This window comes from Nipponia nippon, unplaced genomic scaffold (assembly GCF_047370975.1).
Source record: "Nipponia nippon isolate SJK-2023a ecotype South Korea unplaced genomic scaffold, ASM4737097v1 scaffold_1, whole genome shotgun sequence".
In the NCBI taxonomy this organism is placed as follows: Eukaryota; Metazoa; Chordata; class Aves; order Pelecaniformes; family Threskiornithidae; genus Nipponia; species Nipponia nippon.
The window spans coordinates 101,148,905-101,165,303 of record NW_028262290.1 but is presented as its reverse complement, the minus strand read 5'-3'; the positions used below and the strand labels follow the sequence as shown (position 1 = coordinate 101,165,303).

The following is a 16,399-nucleotide window of genomic DNA, read 5'->3' as shown; positions in this document are numbered from 1 at the left end:
ATGTGGTACATATTTTTCTGCCTGTAGGGTATACCTAAACCATTTCTAGATCTCAAAGAGAATCCTGTCAGGGGCCTGGGGCACATGGTTGTCCCAGGAACCACCCAGAAGTAGCCTTTGAGGGAGTAACAGAAACACACAGATTTTAACATTGAAGCAGGATGCACACATTATTTCATTCCAGACCTCTCCTCCCACCACTTTTCACATATGCTTGCACTTCTGACCTGAGCCTCCAGCAGTGTGTGGGGAATTTATACCATATACCACAATGTAACTGTGTTCCCTAAAAAAGCTATTGCCTGGTGCATCTCTTTTTTCTTTTTTGTTCTCTTTTTTTTTTTTTTTTTGGGGGGGGGGGGCGGGGGGGGGGGGGGAGGCATCCTTTTGCAATGGAAATAAATTATTACAGGTCTTGGGTTCTGTTTCACTTTGGCTTTGTTAATTAGCCACAGGTGGGGCCAGTATCCTTTCACACCAGTCTCTCAGACCCCAGGTTGAAAGTCAAAAGAGCTTTAGCCTCTTGAGTAATATCTTGATTACTTGATAGCTCCAGCAGCTGAGAGATTTGTTTCCACAGTTGGCTCCTGATAGTCTTACACAAGGAGACTGAAACTGAATAAACAGAGGATGGTATCTTGGGCCTATGGAAATTAATGACAAACCTCTCATTGACTTCAAATAGCCAGAAATTTTAGTTTAGGCTTCCAGGACAGCACAGAAGGTCTGAGCAGTTCCTTCAACACTGATCAGTTTTTCCCCTTTCACTTTTCTCTTTTCTTCCACTGAATTCCTTAGAATTGGATAGGGCAGAAGTATTTCCTTCTGTGGCACCAAGATTTATATATGAAAATATTACACCAAAAGGATCCACAAAATGCTTCCAATATTTCCAAGCACTGGCATACGCAATTCTGTCCTGGAAGTGAATGTGAAAAGGTACAACCACTTAACTTTTGTCTTGCAGGAAATAAGTGCCCATAGGGAATATGTACTTTTCTGAGAAGGGTAACTTTCTTCTTAAGCAAACAAGGTGAAGAGAACTGGATCAGGGGATTAGCAGCATAGGTAAAATTAACTTCTGCTGTCCCCATGATAAGGAACCAGCCATTCTTAATAGAGGAAGGAAGGCTCATAGAGCTATCCGCCTGCGGTCAGATCTCCAAGATGAGTGCCCACTTTTTGCCTGTGCCTAAAGATGGCCTGAGATGCAAGTAAAGCAAAGAACTGGAAGAGGATATACCCAGATTTCTTTCTAACCTTCCTACCTTCTTGCTTCCAATGATCTCTTACCTTTCCTTTTCCTCAACTTCCCCACCAGAAAAATGGGGATAATTCTGTCCACTTCCTAGGAATATTAAGACCATGACTCCGAACAAAGTCATAATCTTGGTGTGCTAAGCACAGCGTACACCAGCATACAAGTGTGATCCTCAGATATTTTGCGGTTTTAATTAGCAATATAAAGGGTGACAGGGAAGAGCAATAAGCTCAATTTCTCTGCAGATAGAGAACTGTAGAGAACTTGTTAAGTAACCTACATAGGAACATAAAGGAGTTGTGGAAGCATCAGGAATTTAACATAGATCTCCAGAAAATCAGTTCAGTTCTTTCACCATGGAGCGTGTTACTATGGAGAAATAACTTTCATCTCTATCGCAGACTTTTGGCATAAGACTGAACAAGCAGCAAAACTCCCATTTATTCTGAAAAAGAAGGACAGAGCACATAATACTTTCTTTCAAGAGGTGTAAGCTGCCAAGTGAAGAGCAAAAATGCAGAATTAGCATGTGATTTAATACTATCACTGTGCTAAAAAAAAATGAATCCCATGCCATTTAAAGCTTTTTTTTTGCAGGCACATTTTTGTTTCTTACATATGGATCTTGGCAATTAGGGACTAAGTAAGTTCCAACCAGTGAAATTCAAACTGTGCAGAGCAAGGTATATGAGGTGATGGTAGGAGTTAATAAGCTAAAGGACAAGCTAACACTGCAAAGCATGACCTTTGACAAGGGGGTCAGAAGTCACAGGGCAAATCTAGAAACAGACTGGCTCTTTAAGGCTTCTCACTAGGCTACAGGAGCGAGCTCTACCTGCTCTATTCATTTCTGTCTGGAAATGAAAAAAATCTTCAGTTTCACTTAAGCTGTAATGACTGCTTCAGCTTCTGCCGTAGACAGACATTAGGCTGTGATAAGCTCTCATTTAGGCTACAAGGTTGGCCATGTCAAAGGAGAATTAACAGAAGAAAGAAGAAATAGATGCTATGTTTTCCCAGTTATAAAACTGAGGCTTTCACTCATACACATTCTTAGATTAGTCAGCTGTCCTTAAAGGCCAGCATCCTTCACTTTCTATAAACACTTTAGTGAAAGCTTGGGAAGAGACCAACTTTAAGCTCAAATATCTGATTATGTGCAAATACTTCTATACCATGTTTTCAAGTATACGACTAAGCCTTAACGACCTGAATTTAACTTTGATTTTGAGAGTCAAACACACAGTTCCATAATAGCATTATTGCTGCTTAAATACTTGCATCGCCAACATGGGAACAGAGATGGCCTCACCCGACTCCCGAAGCTAGCCAGAGCAGTGGAAATTATGAATATTTTTCATGGAAGTGACTGCAAATTAACTCAGAACAAGAATATTCACTCATGTAACTGACAACTAATTTTGAAATAATGAATGCATTTAAGAGTAACACAGTTTTTAATTGCAAGCCTATGAAGGGAAAAATAAGCAGCGTGCTGAATAAATTGTTCGTTCTGAATGATTCATCCAGACCTAATAACTATCCGTCTCTACAAATATTGTCATAAGGCGTAATCAGCTGGTATAAAACACCAGAAAGAAATGAGCCTCAGAAAAGCGAAGTACTATTACTGCAGTGTCAGTACCAAAGGACAGACTTCATAACTCTCTGTAAACCCTCCCTAGCTGCAGATGCCCCTGCAAGAGCAGAGTTTAAACTGCATTTTGCTGCCATGCATCATGGCTGAGACCCACACAGCTGAATTATCTTTTGACCCTAAAGGCAGCATGAGGCTCCTCCCCTCCTCTCATTTTTCCCCCTTCTCTTTGGAAACCCAGAACCAGAGGCGTGGGGGGAACTCTCTGACCCAAATTGCTGCGTGAGCAAAGCGTACAGGCTAAACACCGCTGCTATATATGGGCTGGGGGCAGAGATGATGGGCCTGTCTCAAAAGATCCCCCAACCATCATGTCTGAGAGCTCCTCTCGGGCGTTCTCAGCCTAAACATTTTATGGAGCGTGGGGTCAGAGGTCACCAACTGTCAAAACACAGCACAAGTCACACCACACGCTGGCGAGGAAACTAAGCAGACGGCAAAGGCGGAGTTCAGGGGCTGCACTTCTTAATGCATGCCGCAAACAGTAAAGCCGCCCTTAAAAAGTAACAGGCTTTTTCCCCTAAATCTTTCTGATTTTTACAAGTTGAGCTCAAAGTTAAGGGGGCATGAGTTTTAAAAGATCAATGCACATGTGGAATTTAACTATTCTAAATGTCTTTTTTTTTTTTTAATGGAGGGAAACAACCACCAAACTTTGAACCGCCAAATTTAACCAGCAGCAAACTCCAAAGCACCAGGTGGTTTCATAAACCCAAAGGTTCATAAATCTTTTCTTTAAAGTTTCCAATTTCAAAAAAGAGTTTGTTTTCTTTGCGGTTATTTTTCAATTTTTCTCCTTCCCCCCCTTTTTTTCCTGCCTTTGGGCAGATGACCTGCCAACCCCTGACAGCCTTTTAAGCTCGCCGTGCTGGCTCCTGCTGACACTGCCGGAGACAGGCTGCCCGCTCGCGGGGCAGCAGGCTGCGGGCATGACTTCATCCACCACAAGGAATCGCTGGGAAAGGGGCTGCACAGGGGAGCTGCGGTTTCTATTTTTAAACACTGCCTGTCGCATAGCTCAAAAGAGTGCGAAGAGTTCAAGCGTTCAGTGAAGCTGTTCTCCCCGCTGCTTGGGCCTTTAAAATAGTAATAATAATCAGGGAAGAATAGTCATCAGTCTCCTCAGTGTACAGCCCATGGGCCACCTACAGTCCACCAGAGCAATACACCTGTCCTGTGGGGCAACTTGGGAGACTGCCAAGTGCAAGCAGGGAGTTCAGGGTCGGATGAATCACTAATGGCATTTGTTTGGCGCAGGCCAAGGCATCTTCAGGAAAGATGGCAGTTGGGAATACTCTTCTGCTATAACCAGAGCAAATCAACTGCCCTGCACCTCTGCTTCTGCTGTATGTGAATTGCCACTTAGAAATGCAGCTGTCAGGCATAGCGTGAGATCCTCTTGCAGCCAGAACCTGCTGGTAGCTGTTCTGTTTGCAGGAGCATATAGGGGTTTACCTGTGTATACAGTGGAGCATGTGAGCAAGTACACTTCCAGGAAGCACCAAACCTTCTGTAGTTTCTGTGATGTAAGAAGAGCAGCACTGCCATATGCAATCCTCCTCTAACATTAAAAGAAGTCAGCCAAAAAGGCTGGATACTGCTCATGTAGATGCTACTCTGTAATCAAGACATATGCATACACATGGTCATCTAATCTTCTCAAACTGTCAGAAAATAAAGCAGCAAGGATGGAAGAAATGGTCATAGACTTCTGGCTTCTTTCTTTGTTTCCTAATTACACCTCTAAAAACAGCTCACTTTCACACATGCCTCAAATCATACAATCACAAAATCTTTCAGGTTGGAAGGGCCTCAGAGGTGACCTAGTCAAACCCCTGACAGCGGCCAGCTCCTTCTGCTCCACACATTCTCCTGCAGAAAGGCAGCATGGAGAGAGGGTCGCCAGAACAGCTGTGGAATCACTAACTCACTTGCTTTACCTAAGCCAGACATGTGGGAATCTTCAGCCCCTTACCACCTGTCTTTAGAAATAGCACCCAACACAGAGACCCACACATGGCTCGGTAGAGACTCATCACACACAACTGCTCAACTATATCACAGGTCTGGGTGAGGGTAGGTTATTAAATCCCCAGCCATTTGATGGGTGAGGGTGTTGTTCAGTCAGATTCAGTACAGAAATTGTATTACACCTCCTTAAACATGACTTAGTTAATAATAGCATTCAGATAAATATCACCCACTATTACTGATGAAGCTAATGCGGCAATTACGTATGTTGTGGAATATGACCAAGGCCACACAGGAAGCCTAGATCAGTATCAGAGCTGATTACACAGCACAGGCTTGGCCTAAGTACCCTAGCCCCTTCTGTAGTTCAGAATATTCAACTGCCCACCTCTGTGGCCTGAACCACACTAGCTGATGGGATATGGTACTGGCCCAGATACATGAAGCTGGGTGAAGCAGTGGTTTAGATACCAGCAAGAGTCACACAAGCATTTGTTGCCAGTCCTTCAGCTGGGCAATACTATTTCCTCTGAATAAGTGTTCCTTACTTTTTGTTGGAGCTTTCTTTTGCCCACTTTCATCCCATGCCTTTATCCACCTCACATATACAAACATATACATGCTTTGCCAGAAAATCAAACAAAATTATCACTTTGTTTTTTAAAGGGAAACAAGAAGAGCTTTCTTGTTTTTCATGTTTTATGCTGTTGTAACTGCATTTGGTACAGTCCCATGAGCAGACCATCCAACAATAATGACTAAATCTCCTTTTCTTTTATTTTGTAGGCTATTTAGGAGCTATTCGGAGCTGTAACCACAGTTATCCAGACAGCTCCCACCACATACATGTGGTATTATTTACTCAGCCTCCTGATTCATTAAATGTATTTCCAGCTCCTAAGAGGTTTATTATTATCCCTCTGTGGCATCTTCATATTGATTATAATCTTAAAATTCTCTGCTGGAGATCAATGAGTATCCACTAAATTAGGTGACAGTTGATGGGTATAAAATTGAAACACTGCAACTATTTGCTGTCTACAGCCATCAAAGTAATAAAGAGATTCAATCTCTCCTCACTCACTCTCTAGAGCTAGCTCTAATTCTGTGTTGAACTGCAGGGAAAGAAACAGGAGAGTAGACAACCGGTAGGTAACAGTCCTAAAGCTAGCTAGTTAGCAATGGCAAATGCGGCGTCTAAAATCTTCCAGCATAGTGGTCAGCATGACAAAGAAGCTATTCTTTTCTACCATAGCTCCTACAAAACCTGGATCCAGTCTTCCCTTAACTCAGAAGTCTTAAAGTATTGCTTTCTTGATCCTGTATCTCTGGGAATTATGGACCTTGTTGAGAAACAGCTCTCAGGCTAAGCAAAAGAGATGATTTGGGCTCCTAAGCAGAAGGCAACACTATCATGAACGAGTTGAAACCATAGACTCCTCATTAATAGAATTCATGCTTCAGCTTTCAAAACTGTGCCTGACCATCAGGTTTGTCTGGATTCATTATTACTCACACACAGTTAAGAGCAATTGTCAGATAGGATTTTTTCTTTCTCTTTCTTTGACTGGCCAAATTCCAAAGTGACTGCTAGATCTGGATTTGGCAGTAGGGGTCCATGGCTGTGCTAGTATCTTAAATACCTCTGGCCCAGATTGTCCTTAAGACTATCTGAAAAACGTTCCTGGGTTCCAACTGCAGCAAGCCAGTTCCCAAGATAGAAAGTACTCTGGGCAGAACATCAACCAATATTTTGTATTGACTATTTCTTTTAAATATATGAAAATCTCTAGTCCTTATCTTTTCAGCCTTAAATAGACTCATCTAGTCATATATATATGAAGAGTCCCTTCTCATTCCACCACATGCTGTGATAAAACTTCTGAGCAGGATCTCAGACCTGACAGAATGCAGGCTGTATCTTGGTGGGGCTAGGCTTGGATATGGGACTCAAGTTTCCAGAGTCATCCAGCAACCTAGAGAGCTGACACCCTGAGGGGATGATGCATGCCTCTTCTTTTTTATGAAGTCTGTTCCAAAAAATATCAGAGTAGCTTGTAGCAAACAGCTTCAAGGGAATGTGACATATAATTTTTATCCTGCCAAGAAAATATATACATCATTAATAATAAAGATTTGTTTGACTGATAGCATTTTTCAGAGTTATTAGCAGTGAGATAGATAACTATTCTCAGTTTTGCTAGATCCCTATGTTGATTTTGCCAAGATTAAAACAACAGGATAAAGCAACATAATACTTCCAATAGTTAAAATTCTTAACTAAAATCACAAATTAAAATAAGCTAAGAAGGCTTTGCCAGAGAAACAAATATATTTCAGGTTCTTGAATAGTGGATCAAAGTCATAGGTAAATGATTTCCCTATTACCTGCCATGTTCATGCAGGCAACATTCGTTAGCACCAAGTTTATAAATGCAGCAAAAAATACTTAGGTCCTTATAATTCCCTCTATCATTTCTTTGCCAAACCCTGCCAGTGTTGTTCAAAACAGTAGGTTTCACTACCATTTCAAAGTAAGGATCTGAAAGTTGGTTCTCTTCTAAATCTACAGGAGTACGCTTTAGAAGGGCAGCTGTACCAACCTGCATCCCACAGATTGTACTAATTCACTATCATACCAAGACTCTCCTAGGAAAGACCATAGCATTTTTCTAACACCGGCCATAGGATCATGTATACTAAGTATATCATGACCTACTGAAAAACCTGGTTCAAGTTCACTTGACAATATGCTAAGATTAGCTGGTCTTCCATTAACAGAAAATACAGTAGGAAAGAAACAAGAGTCCAAGTGATGGGGATAAGAGCAGCTAGATGACTTATTTCATTGTTTTCATAGGACCTTACTCTGTCAAAAGCATTACAAATCAACATGGAGTGGCCTACTGATTTTTCCTGTACCTTTAACTGAGCCTGACAGCCATTATGTGGAGTGAGCCTCTGAACTGGGTTTGCATTCACCCATGCTTGTATGGGATGTTTTTAGGTATGCACATGGCTAGACATATTTGTGCCACAAATTTCTGGACTGATCTAGACCATGTCCAGAAGCAAATGAGGTATGCATGTGAGTTGCATGCATTACGTGCATTATTACATCTAGATACATGAACACAGGTGGCAGGCTAATGGATTTTGGGAGGGTAAACAACCTTTGTCTTGTAGCAGAAAGTAGTATGCTTCTCATGTGGTGTCATAGTAGGTGAGGAACAGAAAGGATATAGAGTTGAGAAAGGAAAACCAAAGCCAGTACAAATGAAATAGGGTTGTATGATCTGTGGATGATTCTACAGGATTTAAAATAGAGATGTAGAATGGAGCATATGTTTTACGTGCAACCTTTATGCACGTGACCTATGATGACCTATGCCTTTGGGTATAGTAAAGTCATACTCCATTAAGGTTACAGAAATAGTCCCATTTCAAAAGATATTGGAAGATACAATGTTAAAATTCTTCCTGCAGAAATAGTGACATATGCACTATTGATTTTATCCCAAACCTCTAACACAAGTTCCACAATCCCTTAGAGTTATCACAAAACAGAAACATTAGGGCCATCTCCCTACAGAAAACACAACAAATAGAAACACTAGCAGCATATTTTTCTGAAGGGATTTATACTAACTATGGACTTTTTTCTTCCACTGTCATTTTAAGGCATGTATGTGTAATGCAGTCCTGGATAATGTGAGAGCAATTGTGTCTGCTTTTATTCAGAGGCTAGCAGGCCTTTCTGACCTGACGTTCTTAGGAAAAAACCTTCAGACTATCATATGCCTCCACAAAATCTTCAGTGGAGAGCACTGAACACTGTCATGGGCCTGCCAGATAAGCTAGCTGTATCTGTTGCTGACCGATACTTTTACTCTTCTTTTTTAAAAAACCTGCAGATTTCATTTCAGAAGGCAAAAGGCAATTTGAAATTCTCTCCAGTTGTCAAGGATTTTTGTTTTCTTTTTTCCACCTCCAAGATTCATGTCCCGAATAGAAGAAAATAGAGACAAAAATATGAAAATATTAAACAACAACAACAAAAAAGCCTTTAAAAGATACAAGGGATCTAAATTAAAAACCATTGTGAAGTGAAAGGTGGCTGGAGGGAATGTGCAAGAACAGTCAGTTACTGCTGGCATGTTTACAGGCTTTGAAGGTTCTTCACATCTAGCTCAGTGAGAACGGTTAACAGCAGCTCCACCTCACACTAAGGTTTTATGGAATTAATGAAGTCTTTATTAAACCAAATACCTTCAGTTTCTATTTTTGCCAATGTAGCTACAAAACCTTCACACTTGTCCATACATGGTAGAGAGTAAAACTGGAGCACAGCAAAAATGACTGACCACTTTGCCTTTCCATTCTTGGGATCACCGCTATTTCTAATAAGGAAATCAATTCATTTCTACTGACACTGTTTAAAATGAAAGTTGTTTGTTTGTTTTTTTAACAGCCATAGATTTCTGGCATGCATCCAACCACGTAGGAAAGAAGATTTTGTGGAAGATAAACTGACTACCACAGGAAGAATTTTGGAGATTACTTTATCTGATTTACCTAAAGATGATTTATCTCCAGAACAAGTCTGGTGTAAATTGAAAAAAACTACTACTACCTGGTCATCCTATTTCAATCATTTGGAATCCTCATCTCACAGCCACCTGCAAATAATGGATCCAGCTACAGGATCTGTCTACACACGTACTCAAGAGCCATAATGGCAAAACATGTTGCAATCTGATACCACACTGTTTCTCTCACAAAATTTTGCAAGCCAACATGCAATACCTTTTTGCTTTACTGTTATAAAGACAAGAAAGAAACATTAAAAAACTGAGAGCTTCTGTTCCATGATCATCTTTAATTGTAACTTGACTCTCTTTCTCCCACACACATACAAAATACTTTTTATTATAAGATTTAGAGAAGTATTACAGGTTAGAAATCTTTAACATTATGATTGCACCCCTCACAACAAATGTGAATGTAAAAATATATTACTTTTGATACAGGTGTCTCCTCCACTTTTTAAAGATTGATTTAAAGACTCATAAGGTTAAGGAGGTTGACAGGATACATGCTAAGAAAAGCAGAATTTTTGTAGAAAATGTGTGGCAGGTTGGGTTTGGGTTTTTTTTTAAGGAAAGAATGTCATAATCTGAGTAAAACTTCAGTCCTTTACTAAGAATTACTTTTAGTCTATAATGTAAAAAAAATTAACTCCCTCTATTTAGCATATTCATTTTTATGAAGGATACAAACCAGTTAATTTTACTCGCTATGAACAATTGATCTTTTCTGGTGTCTACAAGGTAGGATGGTATTGATATGTTTCACAGGTATAAAGCCAAACACTGTTGAAATATGCTCCACAGGGAATATTAGCCTCAAGCTTTGAAACCAGAGCCAAAACAGAAAAGCTGTAAGGAGAAAGTGATGCAAAGACTGTGCTGTGCTCCACTCCCTCTTATTGGTTTGCTGTTGTGGTTTGCTGTTTTTTTTTTCCCCCCAACGAACATTGTAACAATGTCGAAGACTTCATCCCTTGGGAAAGGCTGTGTTTGAAGTAGCTCAAATAATAATTTTAGAATCACACTTCAAAAAAATAAAGTAAAATACATAGATCACAATGAAAAAGCATAAAGACATCAGGGATGGTTATGTGTAAGCTGCTGAGCAGTGGAAGTGTCTCCTATGTCTTGAAGTTTAATGAACACACTGCACTGGATGGCACTAATGAAGGGTCTGGAGAAAAACAGGTAACCACTCCTTTAACTCTTCCTATCTACACAAAATCTATGGCTAACGTAACAAGTTGCACAGTATATCTGACACTACTGCTCTTGCTCAGTCACGAAGCTATACCACGTCAGCCATTTATAATGACTAGGCACTTCCAATAATGGCAATGTCATGACATTTCCATGATGACTTTGGCCTCAGCTCTGTAAATCCCACAAGATTAAGTTACAGATTGAGGATTTAGGAAATGAGTAAGAAAGCTCTAAAGGAGAAAAGCTGTGATTACATGCAAATATATTCATTAGAGAAGAGATTGAACAGAAATGCACCTTCAATATTTTTTTAATGAATTTTTAAACATACAAATGTGCTGCAGGCATGCAATTTAATGTATTTGACCTTTTAAGGAGTGGTTAGCAATGTTTGCTACCAAAAAGTTTTCTTGACTATAGTTTTTTCTATTTCTGTTTAAAAATGTTTACTTCAAACTCTTCAGCTGCTTTAATTTTTATTAACAATCATTTATTTCTTCTTTGTTCATATTACTGGATGTCCAATATAGCTATTATATAGGTATAAGAGAATCCTACCAGATACCCTGGGGTAGCTGACAGCCTCTGCAGAGAACATACCATGGGCTGTGCCTGCTGTATTTATCTGTGTGCGTTTCCACACATTTTTCACCATGTAACATACATTTCTTTTTAATAGCACAGAACACATAGTCACAGAATAACTCCTTTCACATTTTTTCCCCAAAGAAAACATTTTAGCTTTAGGAAGGAGGTGGATGCATTTTACTAAAGCAATTTCACATGTCTTCTAAAAATCTGTATCAATATTAATTTCTAGCCTGGGTTCAATAAATATGACAAGCTTAATTAAAATATCTACAAAATGTGGTAGATTGGAAAAATAATTCTGATGAGATACTAAACAAGATTTGAGGTTCCAAATTTCCTATGGGTCAGGAGATGCCAATACGTATACACCTCACCACTTCAATATTTTTAATTATTTACTTTTATTTAGGTATTAGGTTTAGAGACAGTAACAAACAAATGAAGAGAAGAAAATGTGTTAGGTTTTGGAATCAGCAAGAGAAACGTCTGACAGTATGCTTCCTTAAAGACAATTAAGTAAAGGTCACATTGTTTCAGTATCACTTCTATCCCACTATGAAATGGAGAATTTTGAGCAGCAACATGCATTCCTCCCTCTGATAAGTGCACAACTAAAAGTGAGATCCTTCCAAAGAACCTAGAATATCAGCACTGATCTCTGCCTGCTATTTAGCTTTCAGCTAATACCACACCCCCAAAAAAATTTTCTACTCACCTCTTCCTCTCCATTCAATCCTTACGTACATATCAGAAATTATCTAACTAGAAAGTATTTCACATAAGGAGGAAAAATGCATCTTCAGGAAGCTGCACCTTTTCTAAAGCACAGGACAAAATCTCCATTTGCCATTTCGGGATACTATCCATTAGTAAAATCAAACACTGCATGCCAAAACAGAAGCATATTTACCACAACCCTTGGAAACACCTAGCTATTGAAATGTGCTCAAAATCTCCATGTACACTTCAGTGCTCTCTTCAATGTATTTGTAATTTGTAATTTAAAAAAAAAAAAACCTCTTACTTTTACAGACTCTAGTTCCACAAAGCACTTAAGGAAATGTTTTTCCACTGATGCATTTATCCATAGAACTAAAAATACGCAAATATTTAAACCAGGTTCCTATTTCTCCTATTCCTCACTTGTTGGCAGGAAAATTGCAGCCTTCTGATGGCAATTTTAGAGTTTATTACCTTTTATTAGAAGTGTGTTACACAAATATAATACTTAATACCAATAATTACCCTGCCCACTAGTAAGTTCCACTGTGGCATGCCTGCCCTAAGTAAATTCTTGAAACTCATTCTACTTTATCCTGAAGAACGATCAGCTGAAATTGTGATTTTATGGAGAACAACTTACTGATTTTAGCAGAACGTGGTCAAGGGAAATACATCAGAAATAAAAGCAAATGTATGGGAAAATAAGCAAAAAACATACAAACTGTTTAAATCACTAGGTCTTCAGCCTTTGGAGTTATGATATTCAATATGCCTCAGAATCAAGCATACTTTTTCCTGTAGCTAAGACAGAGCATTTCAGTGATGTTTTTATAGCAGTAACTGTATATTATAGGTCAAAGTGTGCAAATACTTACATGCTTGTAATACTTCTCCATTTGGAGTGGACTGTAACTTACAGCTTTGGAAATCAGGCCAACTATGGCCTGGCATGTAATTGCACCATCCCAGAAGTAGAATAAAACTCAAACTGGATAGACAGAAGAAGCTGTCACAACTGCTCAAATCCTCAACTGTACAGCAATTCTCCCAGGAAACTATTTTAAAAATTTTTTGGAGGGTGGAGGTTCCCCTTATTTGTCTTTACCATTAAAATCACTAGTTTTCAAGCCCTGAAAAAGGAAAATTGAATTTAAGGTATAGGATAAATAATATTGCAGCCATATGACATGAAATGCTGAACCAGCACAGGCTCACTCTGCCACTTCACATTTATACAAAAAGTTTTGTACGATATCTTTGTCCTAGCAGATGTCAGATCATTATCATCCAACCTCCACCAGTCAGATAAATCTGGCATCAAGTATCAAGCCAGGATAAGTACCATAACGTGGTCTCTCGATAATTCAACTGAAGTGCCATAATGCAGTTATGTGGGATCCAGATCAAATTTATATTGCCAGGTTATTTGATAATACACAGATACAGCATTAGTGAACACAGAGCCACAAGCTTCAAACAACTTCCAAGTATCAGGGCCAATATATACTAGCTAGCATCTACTCCATTCTTTGCAAATTCCGTTGGTTTATTTTGGCTATCGGTAGTTGGAATTCTACTTGGGATTCACACTTAATATTTCATGGTGCGCTTGGGCCTATGTCATCATAGTGGCACTGTTGATAAAAGATTTTTGAAACATGTTCTGCCATTTTAGTTTTACGTCTACTTCTGAAATTGTATGAAACCACATTGGTATTTAAACTAAAATTAAAAGTAAACTGAAAATCTCCCAAAGATTTTCACCTTTTTTTTTCTCCATATGGAATCATTTTCCCTTATGTTCCTATCTATTTTTTAGCAGCCTTCATGCAGAGATCACACTGAGAAAGTACTCAATCCCCATTTTGCTGTTTTTGCTGAGACAAACATTTGGAGAGAGAATGCTTTTTAATTCTGTTATTCCATCTATGAAGAAGATGGAGAGGATTTTACAGAATCCTAGAAAATCACTTCAATTTTGCACAAAAGTTTCATGGAGATTATAGGGAGTAATCAGAAAAAAACAAAATATTTGTCATTTGAAACTATCTATTATTCTGTTATAATAATCTATCTATCTATTATAAAATATTCTGGTTTTGTTCCTCCTCAAAATGTATTTTCCACATGTTTGAAAAGTTAGAGTGCTCTGAGGATTTGTTTTTGATCCAAATTAAATAGTTTTGTATCCTTCCAAAGCCAACCATTAAATGAAGTTGACTGGATAACTTTGTAAACTATCTATAAAAGGAAGACAAGAGCAACTATATTTTCAGTATCATGACTCTAACTTACATATGCAAAACAGGAACACGTAAAACCTTTTGTTTCATTGCGTATTGGAATAGTCAGACAATCAGATCACATATAGGAATATTTTTCTGCACATTCAGTTTTGAATGCTTAGTCATCTGCATACATAATTTGGGGATCGTCTTTTAAAAACATAGCCAAAAATTTGGCATTTCAAACTTCTGTATTAACTAACGTTCTGTTATTAAATACAGATACTTCCAGGTAAGAGAGAGACAAAATCAAGTGATATTAACCAATCTTTGATTCACCTACTTAAAATAAGTATTCTGCAAAGAGCTATTCTATTAGAAAAGATTTTTCATTCTGCTGTGGTAGCTATCCATCAGACAACACTTTGCACACCTCAAAAACTTTAAATAAAATAAAATGGAATAGGAATATTTGATCTTCCAGTACTGATCAATAATTCTTAATCAAAATGTGACAGTCTAACTCACGATCTGCAACCTGATATGAGGTGGAAGGATAAGATCATTGAGAAACAAGCACTAAATGCTGTTATCTGTAATGTTGATACGTCACATGTAATGCCCATGAAGCATGAGTAATGAGCTAAAAGCTATATAATAAAGTCTGCATATAGTAAGTCCATCTTTTGGCATATTGTTTACACTGGGTGGTAAAAATCTACTCATTTTAATTCCAGAAAAGCTCTTGAAGATAAAATGAACGTGATAATTTGAAAAAATACAAATTCAATTAAATTCCTAAGGCAAAAGTGAAAGACAAAGGGAGATGGAAACATACTGCTAATCACAGCTGTGCTTTGTAGTTCCTCAAGTTGTTCCGGGAGCTTTCCCCTCAGTACTGATGGCTGTCCAGCTATTTACAGTGCTGTCCTGAGCTACTGTCAGAATTAGGATATTAGGGGCTAGGATCAGCTTCTTTTACTAAGGTTCAGGGAACAGTCAGAGAAGATGTGATCCCAAGTTCCATATTACTTCTTTGGAAGATATAAACCCAGGCCATTTTCAAAAGGCAGAGGGGAGCATTTTCACCTACTTTCAAGTTTTTTTCAACTTTTAAATAGAACCCAATACCTAATTTGTAAAAGAAAATTAATCTTTGGACCTATTTATTTCTTGTTATTGTAACCTTTCCTCTCCTTTCTCTTCTCTCACCTCTGTTTTCTTTTTGGTGTTAGTAAGAAATGATGGTCTTCATTTAAAGTGCAGGTCTGAGAATCGGGAATTTTGTTTTTTGTTTTTTGTTTTTTTTTTTTTTCCCCAAAGACTTCCTGTGCAGCCACAAATAAACATCTTAACCTCTACACCACTTCTTACACCTGATAAAACAACTTTACCTTTATATTTATCTATTTTACAGAGTTTCTTCTCTCCTTCTGCCTATGATTCTTAATTGCTGACAATTTTAATCCAATCATGTTTGTAAAGTATTTGATGATTTCAGGATGAAAGCTGCAAGAGAAAAACAAAGTATATTATTTTGCGGTGGAACACTTTAAAACATCATGCAACAGTTTCAAATAAAGCACTCTTTCCTGTGATCTACATTTAAGGTGCTTGTCTACCCTTATACAGCAAGAGACAGGCTCTTCTTGAAGATAAGTCATATGAGGATCCTGACTTTAGCTGATGCTATCAGGCCTGAGAGGAGCTTCCCTCTCCAATAATGGTAAAGGGAGCCTAGGGAGTTTTGTGACTATCTTCCTTTGTTATCTAGCCCCTAACATTAATTGTGTGCCTTATTTTGGCATCACTACCAACCCCTCAAAATGCCAAGAAAAGCAGACTAGTAAATGAAAGAGCAAATGGTGGGTTGAGAAGTGTTCATTCCTTTTATTCACAGGGCTCTTCTAATATTATAAGATACCATGCTTTTTCAAGCTCACCTGTAATCTTATTGGGGAAGATTTTCAAACGAAGCTGAATTAAATCAAGATCATAAGCCATGTGGCTGTGGTTTAGAAGACATCTGGTTTTCTACAATCCATTCTAGAGTTTTGGCTGTGGCCCTATTCTAATTTTATTGCCTTCATCAGATTGCCACTTTTCCCTGCTGCAGGGAACAACTGCTTCATTTACTCAGCAGGGTCTCAATTTCCAAACAATATCCAGCCTCTAAGCA

General features: G+C 38.5%; 1 long non-coding RNA gene across 1 annotated transcript in view; it reads right to left on the bottom strand.

Annotated features, from left to right (window-relative positions):
- Nucleotides 1-16,399, bottom strand: part of LOC148057518 (uncharacterized) — a 398,505-nt gene that overhangs the window by 71,497 nt on the left and 310,609 nt on the right. The window lies entirely within an intron of this gene.